This window comes from Scyliorhinus canicula, chromosome 5 (genome assembly GCF_902713615.1).
Source record: "Scyliorhinus canicula chromosome 5, sScyCan1.1, whole genome shotgun sequence".
In the NCBI taxonomy this organism is placed as follows: domain Eukaryota; kingdom Metazoa; phylum Chordata; class Chondrichthyes; order Carcharhiniformes; family Scyliorhinidae; genus Scyliorhinus; species Scyliorhinus canicula.
The window spans coordinates 102,867,999-102,882,051 of record NC_052150.1 but is presented as its reverse complement, the minus strand read 5'-3'; positions in this window follow the sequence as shown (position 1 = coordinate 102,882,051).

Genomic DNA, 14,053 nt, shown 5'->3' with positions numbered 1-14,053 from the left:
CCGTGGATGGAAGTGGCTAGCACGAGGGGACATAGCCTTAAATAGAGGGGTAATAGATATAGGACAGACGTCAGAGGTAGGTTTTTTACGCAAAGAGTGGTGAGGCCGTGGAATGCCCTACCTGCAACAGTAGTGAACTCGCCAACATTGTGGGCATTTAAAAGTTTATTGGATAAGCATATGGATGATAATGGCATAGTGTAGGTTAGATGGCCTTTAGTTTTTGACTTCCCATGTCGGTGCAACATCGTGGGCCGAAGGGCCTGTACTGCGCTGTATTGTTCTATGTTCTATAGCTTTGGAGTAGTAGTCTGTGATTGACAGCTTGTAAAACCATCTGCAGCATTGATCCATTCATATCCTTTCATGCTTCAGTGACCTAAGTGGTGAGACCCTAATGTTTGCAAACATTGACCACATCGAAGAGAGGTAAGTGCTGGAAAATCACACACTTGAGTGATTGGAATGCACTTAGTGCTTGGAATGGACTTACATCTAGCACAGGATTGTGGGCTGATGGATGGATCCACTGTACCTTGTGCAGAAGATATAGCATACTGGGCTGGAGGAATTATATGTAAATTATGAAATGTCTGGGTCCCAGATCATTGTGGGAAAAGATGAATGAACAGATTTTGCATTTGCTCTGGTTTCATAAAATTGCAAGAGCAGGGTGACACAGGCCTGGTTGAAGGAATGAAGAGAAGGGTCAGATAATACTCAGAAGGAGGAAATTGAAAATCGCTTATTGTCACGAGTAGGCTTCAATGAAGTTACTGTGAAAAGCCCCTAGTTGCCACACTCCGGCGCCTGTTCGGGGAGGCTGGTACGGGAATTGAACCGTGCTGCTGGCCTGCCTTGGTCTGCTTTAAAAGCCAGCGATTTAGCCCAGTGTGCCAAACCAGCCTCTTTAAATTTAAAATGTGCTTGACGTTGGGATGATGTAGATATGGCAGCTGATCTGGAAAAATGTGAATACTGGTGAGCGGAGACATGGCAAGTTGGGCAAACATGGTCAATTGAAATGTTGATCACTACCAAGAAAGAATATTGGCTGTGTTGGAGAGAATTAAAGTTGAGTCCTGGAGACTGTGTTGAGCTTTAAGGGAAAGTCTTTATTTCACATGCTCGTGGGACACACAGCTGCTCGGGCCTCAACGCTGCAGGTTTCTGCGAGTCAGGGTCTCTCCCCAATTCTACATTGCAATGGTCAGTTATACTGTCCGATGTCGTAAAGTTCTGTATTGATATATTAATTGTTTTTCCGAGTACAGATAGTTGGAAAAAGATCGGCAAACTTGATATTAACTTAATATGAATGCCTCCGCATCCCATTCCACCCCCCCCCCCCCCCCCTCCCCCCAGCCACCCCCTCCACTGGAGCCCCTCCATGATACATACCTGCTGCACAATACAGGGATGGGGCGGGGTGGAGAGTGGTGGGCTTGGGTTGGCAGTAACAGCGGATCTGGTCCATGTGGTGGAGGGTGATGAAAACCACTCTGCGATTAGCTCTGGTGCTCCGCATCGTTTGACAATATCTGCCTCTGCCCAAGGTGGCACTTTCCACTGTCCACCTGGGTGATCTCTGCATGCGAGCTGGCCATTCCATCACATGGTGCCATCAAATCCCTGGGGTGGCGGAGGTGGGGACGGCTGGGAGGGAGGCTGGGTGGCCCAACCCACCCACAACGTCCACCCACTCGCCTGACCTCGTGCCCCCTCTTGGGCCAGCCCAGACCAGCCCACCCCTCACACCATTCTGACAGAACACCAAGGCAGGCTGTGATTCCCGGCATGTAACCAGGGTCAGCGTTGGCGGCCGTCTTCTGGGAGAATGGGCCTGGATTGGCCTGGCTGCTGTTCGGGTGTCCCAGGTGGCATGGTGCCGCCCTGTTCTGCCCGCTGCCCACCAGATGCACCAGAGACAGGAGGGCGGTTAGTCCGAGGTGCTGCGGTGTTCCAGCACCTCCCCTTCTGGGTCTGTGTCACATCAGCTAGTGACTGCGCCATCTCCCTCTGTGACTGGACCACTTCCCTCTGTGTCTGCGCCACCCCAGCCAGCGCCTGCGCAATGCCACTGACGTTCTCAGCCGTGTCTGCTATATTGGGCCATGCTGAGAAGCACCGTTGCAATGTCCAGGTTGCTCTAGCACATGGCTGCCTGTGGTAGGGCAGCCCGGTCCTGGGCCTTGGCATTCGCCTGCACAGAATGCCCCAGGCCTTGGACACACTGATCCATAACCAAAACCCTTGCCTCCAAAGTCTCCTCCACAGATGCCACCCGTGTTGTGTTGACCTGGATGACACACATGTTCGGCACCACCTACTTCTGCACGTGGTTGGACTCCTCCAACTGCACCTGCAGATGCTGGATGCTCTACGACAACCCCTCATGTCGTCCCTCGCTCTGTGACTGTATCTCTACGATTGATGGGACTGTCCGTTCCAGAAGTCCAAAACCTACCTGGACAACAACTAGTTCCTGGGGTCAGCCCCCCTCCGACTGTCCGCACCTTCAGCAGTTCCTACCTCCATCTGATCTCCCGATCAGCTGTGTGGTACGCAACAGAGGGTGTCCCCTGAGCCTCTTCACTAAAGTGCCCAACCGAGGTGAGTTTCTCCGGAATGGTGGAGGGTGTTGGAGACAGCTGTGACAGGAAATCAGTGCCACCGCTGGACTCAAGCTCCAGGGTGTCTTGGGTCACAGGCATAAAGTAGCTCCCGTCCATGTTGGTGTCCTCTGCGTAGGTCGCACATGGGTGGGACTCAGTTTGTGGCACTGGCTGGGGGTGAGGGGCAACAAATGGGCCTGCCCGATCACTAGTAGGTCTTGCAAGACAAAATGCATGATTATACCGCGGCCCAGGGGTTGTGGGAGTGAGGGTGGTGTATGTGTGAGGGTGGGGTGAGGGTGATGTGGGTTTGAGGGTGGCATAAGGGTGGTGGGGGTAGGCACAGGTTTGACACGCGTGTCAACTTGAAATGCAGTAAGAAGTCTTACAACACCAGGTTAAAGTCCAACAGGTTTGTTTCAAACACGAGCTTTCGGAGTGCAGCTCCTTCATCAGGTGAACGCCGGCATTTCCACATCATCACTTGAAATGCAACTAAGCGGGGTCTCACTTCCTCGCCCGCAGCCAACCTCCCCCTGGCAACTTCTTTTTCTTCAGGGCCATCAACCACGTCCAGGACTCACTGCTCTGCCATGGTGAGGGTTGCAGATCTGGCGACAAAATCAACAGTGTTAGACAGTCCGACATTTGCAGCCCAGGGGTTGGATATCTGGTGACCTCAATGGCCAGGGCACCTGACCATGTCAGCCGGTAAGGGTGCAGGCATGTGGTGCAGGATGTGGGCTCGGCTGCCATCCTGCTGTGGGGGGAGGGGAGCATGGTCACGGGTGTGTGGCACAGTGTTCCCTACTTGCCCTGGCAGCCGTGAGAGGTCATCCAGTTTTCCAGCACTGCTAGCCAGTCTGGATGGTGTTACTGGTGGTGCAGGCTGTCTCTGCCACCTGCGCCCAGGCACGTCAAATGGCTGCCACCCTCCTTCCCGGGCCAGGCTATAGGGTGGCCAGCCTCTCCTCCACGGTATCCAGGAGGGTCTCCAGCTCCTCATCCGTGAACCTTGGTGCTGCTCTCCTCGCTGCCATCTTGTTGGCTGGGGTCCAGGGTGTGGGGAGTGAAGTGTGTTTCTGTGGCTGCAGCTTGTCAGCCTCGAATCCCGTTTCTCATTGGAATCAATTATGTTCCATGTGGTGCCTGTTCTAGCAGCTCAACAGTCGCTGAATCGGTCCAGGTGTGGCGCCAGTTTGATTTTTGTGGAAGTTTGCAAATTCTGCCCCAGCATCAATGCTTCATCTCAGAAACGGAGAATCCAGCCGCATGTTGTTGGAGTTCTGAAAAGCACTAATTAAAATTGTTGAGTAATCAACTTCCATTGGAACCTCTAAAATGCAATTGGGCATAACTTGAAGAGGCCTAACGTGCATGGTTCCAGGGAAAGCTGTGGGCCATGGGACTAAATTAGACAGCTCTTTCAAAAAGCCAATACAGGTTGAAAAGCCTCCTTCAGTGCAATGAGATTCTATGATTCAGCAGATATTTAACAAGAGGCGTTTCGGATGTTATGGAGAAGGAAGCCTGCACAGCAAACCTGGGTCCCGAGGGTGTCGCTCATTGCCGGGCATTGCATGTCTGATCGAGGGACCCAACATGGAAGTATCAGTACCCACTCAGAGAGCAATTCCCCACTATTCCTTCAGACCCTCTGCATGCCCCTCATCCAGTGATACCTTCCCAGCAAGCCCCATCCCGCCCGCACTCATGGGTCTCTTGCTCATCCTGGGCCTCGAGTGGGCCCATTGCTGGCATCACTGGCCCAGTGCCACTGCAATGGCAGCTGTTGACTTCTGATTGCCTGACAGCTCGCGGAGAGCATGATTTTTTATTTGGGCTCCTTGATCCCAGAGAAGGTCCAGCATTAGCGACACAAGTGCCTGACTGATGCTCAATACGACAGACCATCTCCAAGAAGGCAACACAGGGCTTTCACCAGCTCTCCATCTGATGACAAGAGCACTCTCATCTAGATTAAATTATTTCTGAAGAGTGTAATCCAGGAAGAATAGAGCTCAAAGTATAAATTAGAAGTAAATCATGGGCAGAAAGTGAAGTGAAGATTGGGAAAGAAACATGGGATTAAGAGAGATGAAAGAGACCAACAGAGAAAAGAAAAACATGTTTTTTTTTTAAATCTTCAACACATTAACTTCTGATGGAACAGGGCTTAATTCTGGTAAAACTAAATATTTATTGCCAAGTAGGTTGGTGGGCAGTCATTTTAAGTCATCACACTGTCAAATAATTGCTTACTCCTGACTGCACCAGCCTTCGCTTTTCTAGCCATTCTTAATGGGAAATTAGTGAGTAAATACAGCAATTTCATGGCATGGCTTTGATTTCACTGGTGAATCTATCAATGAGGACTACTAAATCACTCCCTGTGGAGGAATGTGCCATTAATGATAGCAGCATCCTGATTTTTGGGGCTAAATTGACACCAGAGGTTGCTGTCCAATTTATTCTTTTTTAATGGACTGCCGTTACTCTGACCATTATTCTTAACACAAAATCCAAGGGCAAGATTCTCCAAGTGTGCACCCCCAGGATTCTCCACCTCGCCAGCCGGCCAATGAGGTTTCCCACTGTGGGCAGCCCCATGCCACTGGGAAATACCCGGGCTGCTGGCACAACGGAGAATCCCTACAGCGGAGAATCCAGCCCCAAATCTTTATCCATTTTTTTTTTAAATTTAGAGTACCCAATTCATTTTTTCTAATTAAGGGGCAATTTAGCGTGGCCAATCCACCTACCCTACACATCTTTGGGGTGTGGGGGCAAAACCCATGCAAACATGGGGAGAATTTGCAAACTCCACACGGACAGTAACCCAGAGCTGGGACCTTGGCACCATGAAGCAGTAATGCTCACCACTGCACCACCGTGCAGCTCATCTTCATCCACTCTGCATTCTGGGCTAAAGAATATGGATGAACCTCCACTCCCAGCCATCTCCTTTTTTTCCTCTCTCTCTGCCTGACTTTCATATCACTTTTCAACCAAAATGCCTACCTCAAGCCAAGAGAATTTTTAAAAGCTCACTTGGCAATTAATCTTTGTTGGATTCCAATAAAGAGTTGGCACATAGACAAATGAGTGTGAATGAATTAATGTCCTGCCTGGCTCTTAATCATCTGGCCCCACGCCCAATACCATAGTCCAATCCCCTGGCCTAATCCTGTAATCACCATGACAAGGCCTATATACCAGCCCTAGGTTCAACTGCCCCATTCAAAGCCCACAATTCTCTTTCCTCAAAACCAATGGTTTTACAATCACATTCCTTGTCCCGGGTCACTAATCTACCCTGAGCCTCCATTATTCCCCTTTAAAATTTTGCTTATGAAAGGGCCATTGCAGCATTAACAGCAACCTGATTTTTTTTAAGTCTTCACTGGAAAGCTCTCCCGCCACACAGGCTTCAGGTTAACAAACCCTGAGACCCATATTCCGTGGCTTCTCAGATCTCTCCATTCTGGCACAGCATATTTACTCTCTGAAATACAAACAGAAATAATTAAACTGGCAGCACTGTGGAGAGTGAAACAGAATTATCAGGCACGATCGAACAGCCTCATTGCGTCCAACTCAGTGATGCAATGAGGTCATTAAATCTCACGAGATTCCTCTTGAATGATTTGTGACACTTAGAACGCCTCACGAGATCTAACAAGATCTCGCAAGACGTCGCAATCTGGATCTTGCCCTCCCTGGGTGAGATCCAGATTTACATATTTAAATGAGCTAGTGGGCTCATTTAAATATGTCAGAACCCGATTCTCCCGAGGCCTGTGCCGGAGACCTCCCCACGGCACTGTTTAGCACTGGCCTACACAAACGTGGACCACGTATAACAGCACCTAGGGGTCTCCCAAGCAATCGGAGGCCTTAGGTGATAGGGCTCCGGGCAAGATAGTACCCTGGCACTCCTGTTGCTACCTGGCCACCTTGGCAGTGCCAGCCTGGCACCCTGGCAGTGCCATGGTGACCGGTACCCAGGTTTCCCATGCAGGGAACTGGCCTGGGGGTGCCCTGCCCCAAAGTGGTGGTGTGAGGGGGAGTGGCTGGAGGACTCCCTAAGAGGTAAGTTGTGGCAGTGGGGAGGTGGGGGGGGGGGGGGGGGGGGGCGGTGGGGGTCCAGAGGTCATGGTGGTGTCTGAGGGGGGGGGGGTCAAGAGATCGGGGCAACATTTAAAAATGGTCTTTCATTATTTTAAAATGGTGCCCCGATCTCTTCCTGCACTGGCGAGCTGAGCTCATCAGTGCAGAAATTGAGGTCAGTGCAGCTCGGTGGGGCGTTCTGGCCAGAAACAATGACAGAGTCCCATTTGATAGCCTGAGAAAGACCCCACTTTACATGCCCAAAGTGGGACTCTGATTTTTGCCTGTAAAATTGCGGTCAACCTTTCAAGTCCATAAGACCCTTCTACAGACACTCGGTCATTGGGACTTGAAACCGTTCAATGCTCGACACTCTTGCCGGAGTTCTCCGGCCCTTGGGATTCTCTTTTCCCGCCAGCAATGCATCCTCGCCAATGGGTTTCCTGGTCGCATGTGGTGGCTTCACTGGGAAAAACATTGGCAAGTGGCGGGAGTAGAGAATCCCGCTGCCAGCGAATGGCATGCTGCCGAGAAACACGTGAATGGATGATCGGAGTATCCCGAACTCTGTTTCACTCTCCACAGATGCTGCCTGACCTGCTGCGTTTATCCAGCTTTTTCTGTCTTTCTTTCAGATTTCCAGCATCCACATTATTTTCCTTTAATTTATATTTACTCTCTGCCCCACCGAGTGTATTCAGAACTGGATAGTCCCAAATTTCTCGGACATGAAGTTGTGGAATAGACCATCAAGGGATATGAATTAGATGAAAGAATCTCTTGCATTCATACAGAACCTTATCATATTTCTCAGAAATATCCTGTATTGTATTTGAATTACTTTGAAGTGCTGTTAGGTGAGCAAACATCACAATCATCTTGGACAATGCTAAATTCCACAAAGAACATAGAACTTAGAACAGTACAGCACAGAACAGGCCCTTCGGCCCTTGATGTTGTGCCGAGCCATGATCACCCTACTCAAACCCACGTATCCACCCTATACCCGTAACCCAACAACCCCCCCCCCCCTTAACCTTACTTTTTAGGACACTATGGGCAATTTAGCATGGCCAATCCACCTAACCCGCACATCTTTGGACTGTGGGAGGAAACCGGAGCACCCGGAGGAAACCCACGCACACACGGGGAGGACGTGCAGACTCCGCACAGATAGTGACCCAGCCGGGAATCGAACCTGGGACCCTGGAGCTGTGAAGCATTTATGTAACTAAATAATCAGTTTGCCGTCATTATTTTGGTGGTATATGTTGAGGGAGGAATATTGGTCTGGACAACTCACTGCTTTTCCCGAATAATGGTCTGAAAAAGTCTTCTGAACCTGGAACATTTAAATAGGATTAATGGTCTTTTCACATTCCTATGTTGTTACATTCTTATGGTGTCATGTAATATGAACTTCCTGGCACAGGATAACTGGCATTCTGATCTCTTTAGTTTCAGCAAGAAATGTGTGTGAACTTTAATATCTTAATTGCTGAATAGTTTACCTGGTTCGAAAGCCTTAAAATACCACCAATCTAATATCTAAGTTCCATATGGCTCAAGAAATTATTTTATTTCCCTCTCTATCTCAAATGAAATGTGGTCCAATGGCTAATAGGTGGACGTGAAGATAAATCACAGCACATGAAGTTGTTTGCGATATTAAGAGACACACACAGAAGTAATCTTAACATGAAAAACTAGCATTTGGTTTGAACTACAAATAAAATGATGCAGAAATGCTTGCCTTTGCCTCAAATCTCAGATAGGCCTCAGTTCTCTCTTTTTCTAAATGTTGCTATTTTAGCAGAATTGCATGTGGAACATTGAGAGCCGAAGGTTACTTATTTTTGACCTTATCGATAAATCAAATTACATTCAACAAATTTTCTCAATATCCTCCCCTCTGGAAAATGGTTAGTGCCATTCCTAAGTTGGAATTTTACATGATATTATAACTTCTATGTTTATAATTTTATAATTATAACTTATTCTAAAATGCCTCTTTGCACTTCAAAAGCAGCTAATGTATCTGGTTCACATTTTAAACTTTGCTAATCTGTTACCTTACAAATTGCTTCTCGCTGAAAAAAAATGGTGGACCTTTGTTCTTGGTCTCTCTACTTAGCTTTCTATTAACTACATCTGGCCTAACTAAATGGAGGCAGGATGTGTGGGATTGTCTGAAAGGGAAGTCACATGGAGTGTGATAAAAATCGAAAATTGTCCTTGTAAGTTGACTGATTAGCATGGTATGTAAAGGGTACTTATTCAAAGAATGTGAAAAACGTTGCAAGATAAGTAGCCTCTCTGTATAATTTAAGCATAGATTTCTATCCGGAAATCTCTGGACCACTAACTGTTCACTCTTCTGTTTTTCGTCAGAGTCCTTGTTGAGAAATTGTATGGAAAAGTAACTTCCTTTTCATATGATTAAATTATATAAATATTTTATTTTACAATAAATTCAAATTTAGTTTTCAAACTATGCAATTTATAAATTAAAATCAGGCTGGTTGGAATAAATCATTTATGAATATTTTAAAAATATCTATTTAAAATAGTTGAAACATTTCTGTGCTTGAGGTCAAAAACATTGAAGGAAGATTTAGTTTATTTCACACTGTGCATCGAGGAAATCTCTGCCTTATTTCTTTTATTATTTTTCTGACAGATTAATAGAAATCAAATATTACAAATTCTCATTCATGCTTATGCACACAAATATAATGTGACTACTTCTCATGCTAACCTGTTTAATTATGCTGCTTCATTCTTACAATCCTAATGTACTGATTTTATTCATGAACAATATTTATGAACCTAGAATTAAAATCTATCTAGTTTGCTACGGAAATACAAAACACTGTTCATTAAGGTTGCTTATAAGGGCAGCACGGTGGCACAGTGGTTAGCATTGCTGCCTTACAGCACTGAGGCTACAGGTTCAATCCCGGCTCTGGGTCACTGTCCGTGTGGAGTTTGCACATTCTCCCCGTGTTTGCGTGGGTTTTGCCCCCACATCCCAAAGATGTGCAGGGTAGGTGGATTGGCCAAGCTAAATTACCCCTTACTTGGAAAAAGTGAATTGGGTACACTAAATTTATATATAAAAAAAGTTTGCTTATCTACATTTACCTAAATCTGACATTTTATAGACTGCAGAGATTTTTTTAAATTCACTCATGAGATTTGGGTATCACAGGCTCGGTCAGCATTTATTTCCCTTCCCTAATTGTCCTTGAGAAGGTGGTAATGTTGTGCCTTCTTGAACCACCACAGCCCGTGTGTTGTAGGAAACCCACAGTACTGTTAAGAAAGGAGTTCCTAATGTTGATTCAATAAAATTGTTCTGAATTTAAATCATAGCCTAAACCATTTCATCCAATATCCTAATCTTTACATGTAACATAGTTAGCAAATTTATTATTGCAATGTTAATTATTTATTTATATTTCTGAAGAGAGAGACATGTTGCCGAAAATTTTGGCTTGCGCTCAATGGGACAAATGCAAGAATGCTAAATTTCAAACAATTGCTACAGTTGATACTATAGGAGCAAAGGGTGCTAATTCATTGGCAACTTGATGCTGATTGGTTGAGGCAATGTGCTGGAGAAAGCAATGGAGAACTATAGACTCCCCAACTCCTGGGTAATTCAAAAAAGGTGCAAGACCTTTTGTTTGCAGAGAATAAGTCCCTGCGTTTGAATGTATGTTGCTTCTAGAAAGCGTAAATAATCCACATTATGAGTTTGATTATCATAAATTTATGTAGTTATTAGCACTCTCAGGATTGTTCAGCAAGAGCTGACAAGTTACAGACAATCAACGAGCCCAATCAACTTGCAAAATTCAAAACAAGATATTCCCGATCAGTATGAGACAAGAAGATTTGTCAAAATGTCTCTCTTTTCAGGAATATTCAATGGCTGTACTACTAAGCAACTGTTTGTCTATAGTACCAGTGTGGCTCTTTAGTCAACTGCCTATTTTTACTTGTTTTGAATAGCTGGTTGTTGGAATTAATTGAGACCGAAGAGTTAATATAGCTTGGACCTCAGACTGGTCACATCAAGTGGGATTGCTTCAGCCTCTGCCTCAACACTGTTCCCTGTGTCACTCAACTCTCCAACCTATCCCCAGCAAAACCCACATCCAGTAAGATTGACTAATACAAAGTTTTTAAAGTTAGCTGACAATGTCAAACTTTACAACAAATGCAATTCGATTTCAGTCAGTCTTAAAATTGATTTGTATATTCCAAATGGATTGTAATAAGCTAAATACCATCTTACTGTGTGTTGTTTTGCTTGGCTTAATGTTAGGGCTGGGAAATTTATAGTTCTTCCAGTAAATGGATGGATAACTAGGTAAAGGAAAGATCATAACCACAGTTCTAAATAACTACAGACTATTAGCACATTTGCAGGAAAGCAAACAATTCCATTATTCACCACTGAGTGACAAACAGAAGTATATGGAGAAACCTAACTGCATAAAGAATAATCATAGTTCCAAGTATTAAGGCTTTTGCATCTAATTTGTGTCCAACTCTGAGGTCTATTGTTTTATTAACGTTGCATTTAAAATCTAGTCACCCTTTGTCTTCACCTTTTTGCATACCACACAGTCATGCATTGCCACCAACAATGGGTTGGATTCTCTGCCAATTTGGGTTTCCGATGCTCTGGTCCACCACTGGCGTCAGGATCGAGGTTCAGCTCCGCGCCGCTGGGAGGATGCGATCGGGTCATTAAGATCCATTTGCATCCTATTAATGGGCCAGGCACCATCTTCTCCAGGCCCTCGTGATTCACCGGTCCTCTGGGTCGGGAATCACGTGGATGAGAATTGACAAGCGTGACCCTGATTTGGTGAGTGTTGCAGTGGGCTAAGCGGTAACTCTTTAAGTGATAAAATCAATTTACTACGGATGCTGAATCTAAAACAAAAATTGAAAATACTGGACAATCTCAGCAGGTCGGACAGCATCTGTGGAATATAGTACAGTGCAGAAGGAGGCCATTCGGCCCATCGAGTCTGCACCGACCCACTTAAGCCCTCACTTCCACTCTATTCCTGTAATCCAATAACCCATCTAACCTTTTTGAACACTAAGGGCAATTTAGCATGGCCAATCCACCTGGCCTGCACGTCTTTGTACTGTGGGAGGAAACCGGAACACCCGGAGGAATCCCACGCAGACACGGGGAGACAGTGCAGACTCTGCACAGACAGTGACCCAGCAGGGAATCGAACCTGGGACCCTGGCGCTGTGAAGCCACAGAGAGAAGAGTAAGCTAATGTTCAGATTTATACTGTTGTTGGGGAGGGGCGTGGAGCAGTGGGCTGGATAGAGGGTCAGTGATGAGTGGCGATTGACAAAGATGTGGTAGATAAAAAGACAAAGGAAAGGTAGTCAGCTGTGTAGCTAACAGAAAACACTTAACTCTCAATTTCCTGCTGACCACTTCAACAGCATTCAACTGTGAAGGGAGGTGATTGGAAAGCACTTAATTCTGTTTGAAGTGGTTCAGGAGCTGTCAATCAAAGCTTGATGTTTATAACCATTACTTAGACCACTTCAGAGTTACTCAACTGTGAAGAAAGATGAATGGAACAATGCCACAGCTGTGGTATGTGAAAGCTGTCAATCACAACTTAAAAGCAATATCAAAGAAGAATGAATGGCTTGCAGATCCGATATCTGAAGGAGTTTAAAAACAGATAACTGGTATTCTCTTGCCAGGAATTGATAGGTGGCGCTTCCTGTATCAGAGTCAACAGGCGCATTGCACAGATGAGTGTTAAAGTTGTGATTTTTTTTGTCTGTCTAAATTGCTCTCTAGCTTTCAGACAAGTGACTCATTTCTGGGGGTGATTCTTGACAGGGGTCTCTTTACTCGGGTGCCTGTGGGGAGGGTCTCTGTATTCTGCGGGGGTCTGTGGGGATGTCTCCATATTTAGAGGGTCTCTGTAGGTTGGGGGGTCTCTTTATTTAGGAGGTCCCTGAAAGGAGGGAGAGGGAAAAATCCAGGCAGCTGGTCACATTGCCGCCCTGATCTGCAAACAGGCAAAGCTCATTGGGTAGCATGTGAAGCTAGCAAAGCAGTTCGTAGGGTATGGCATTTGAAGACACATTCACTGTCCTTCACCGTTTGTATATGAGACCATTGAATTTTCTGTGGCACTGTAACTGTGTCCACAGGGTCAGACTCCTGGCAATGACCACCAGAGCGATCTGCTCTCACTGCCTTTGTAAAGTTTGTCTGGAGGGTCTCCTGGGCCCCTGTGGAAATAAAGAGGACATTTGTCCTCCTCTCCACCTCCTGCACCAATGCACAAAGAACATCTTGGTGCATGTTCTCTGCCATGTTGTGGCATTCTTCTGTCTTTCCTGATCAAAATGCACGTTCCCTTTAAGAGGCATGGGCTGATTTTATGTAGAACAGGCTACCTTGAGCTTGTGCTGGTTGCTCATAATTTTGCATCCTTTTCCTCAGACAGACAACACTTGGTGAAGCTGTACCCGCCAATCATATCAATCAGCAAACAGCACATGCAGCGCAATCCTCACACCTGCCTGGTAGGGTTTACCAAATGTCGCTGCCTGCGAGTCTTTCAAGGCAAAGCAATCCACCTGAGCAAGAACATTTGCATAAGTGCATCATACACATGTGTAAGCATGTGGAAACTACCACCTAAGATTAAATGTAAATCAGACCATCCAGACCTATTCTTGGGGAGGAGGGAGGACGCTCTTGCCATTGCTGCCTGATCACCCGCCATAGAATCCACCCAAAGCTTTTTTTTTTAAATTTAGAGTACCCTATTCATTTTTTCCAATTAAGGGGGAATTTAGCGTGTTCAATCCACCTACCCTGCACATCTTTGGGTTGTGGGGGCGAAACCCACGCAAACACGGGAGAATGTGCAAACTCCACACGGACAGTGACCCAGAGCCAGGATCGAACCTGGGACCTCGGCGCCGTGAGACTGGAGTGCTACCACTGCGCCACCGTGCTGCCCTAGCCATTCACCCAATTGCTCCGGGTTCTGTTTGTGGCCAACAGATAAGCAGAAGAATAGTAGGTAGCCAAGAATCAGGGGAAGGTAGCCAAGGTGTGAGGGGAGGGATAGACCGGGGGGAGGGGGGAAACAGCTAACCCTAAGAGAAAAGAAAGACCAGCCACAGGAGAAAGGGAGGGGGGAAGGGGCAGAAAGGGGGGGGGGGGGGTTAGGGGGGAAGATGAGGGAGGAGACAGGGAACAAGAGAGGGAAACCAGAGGGTTGGGGGGGGGGGGGGGGGGGGGGAGCAAG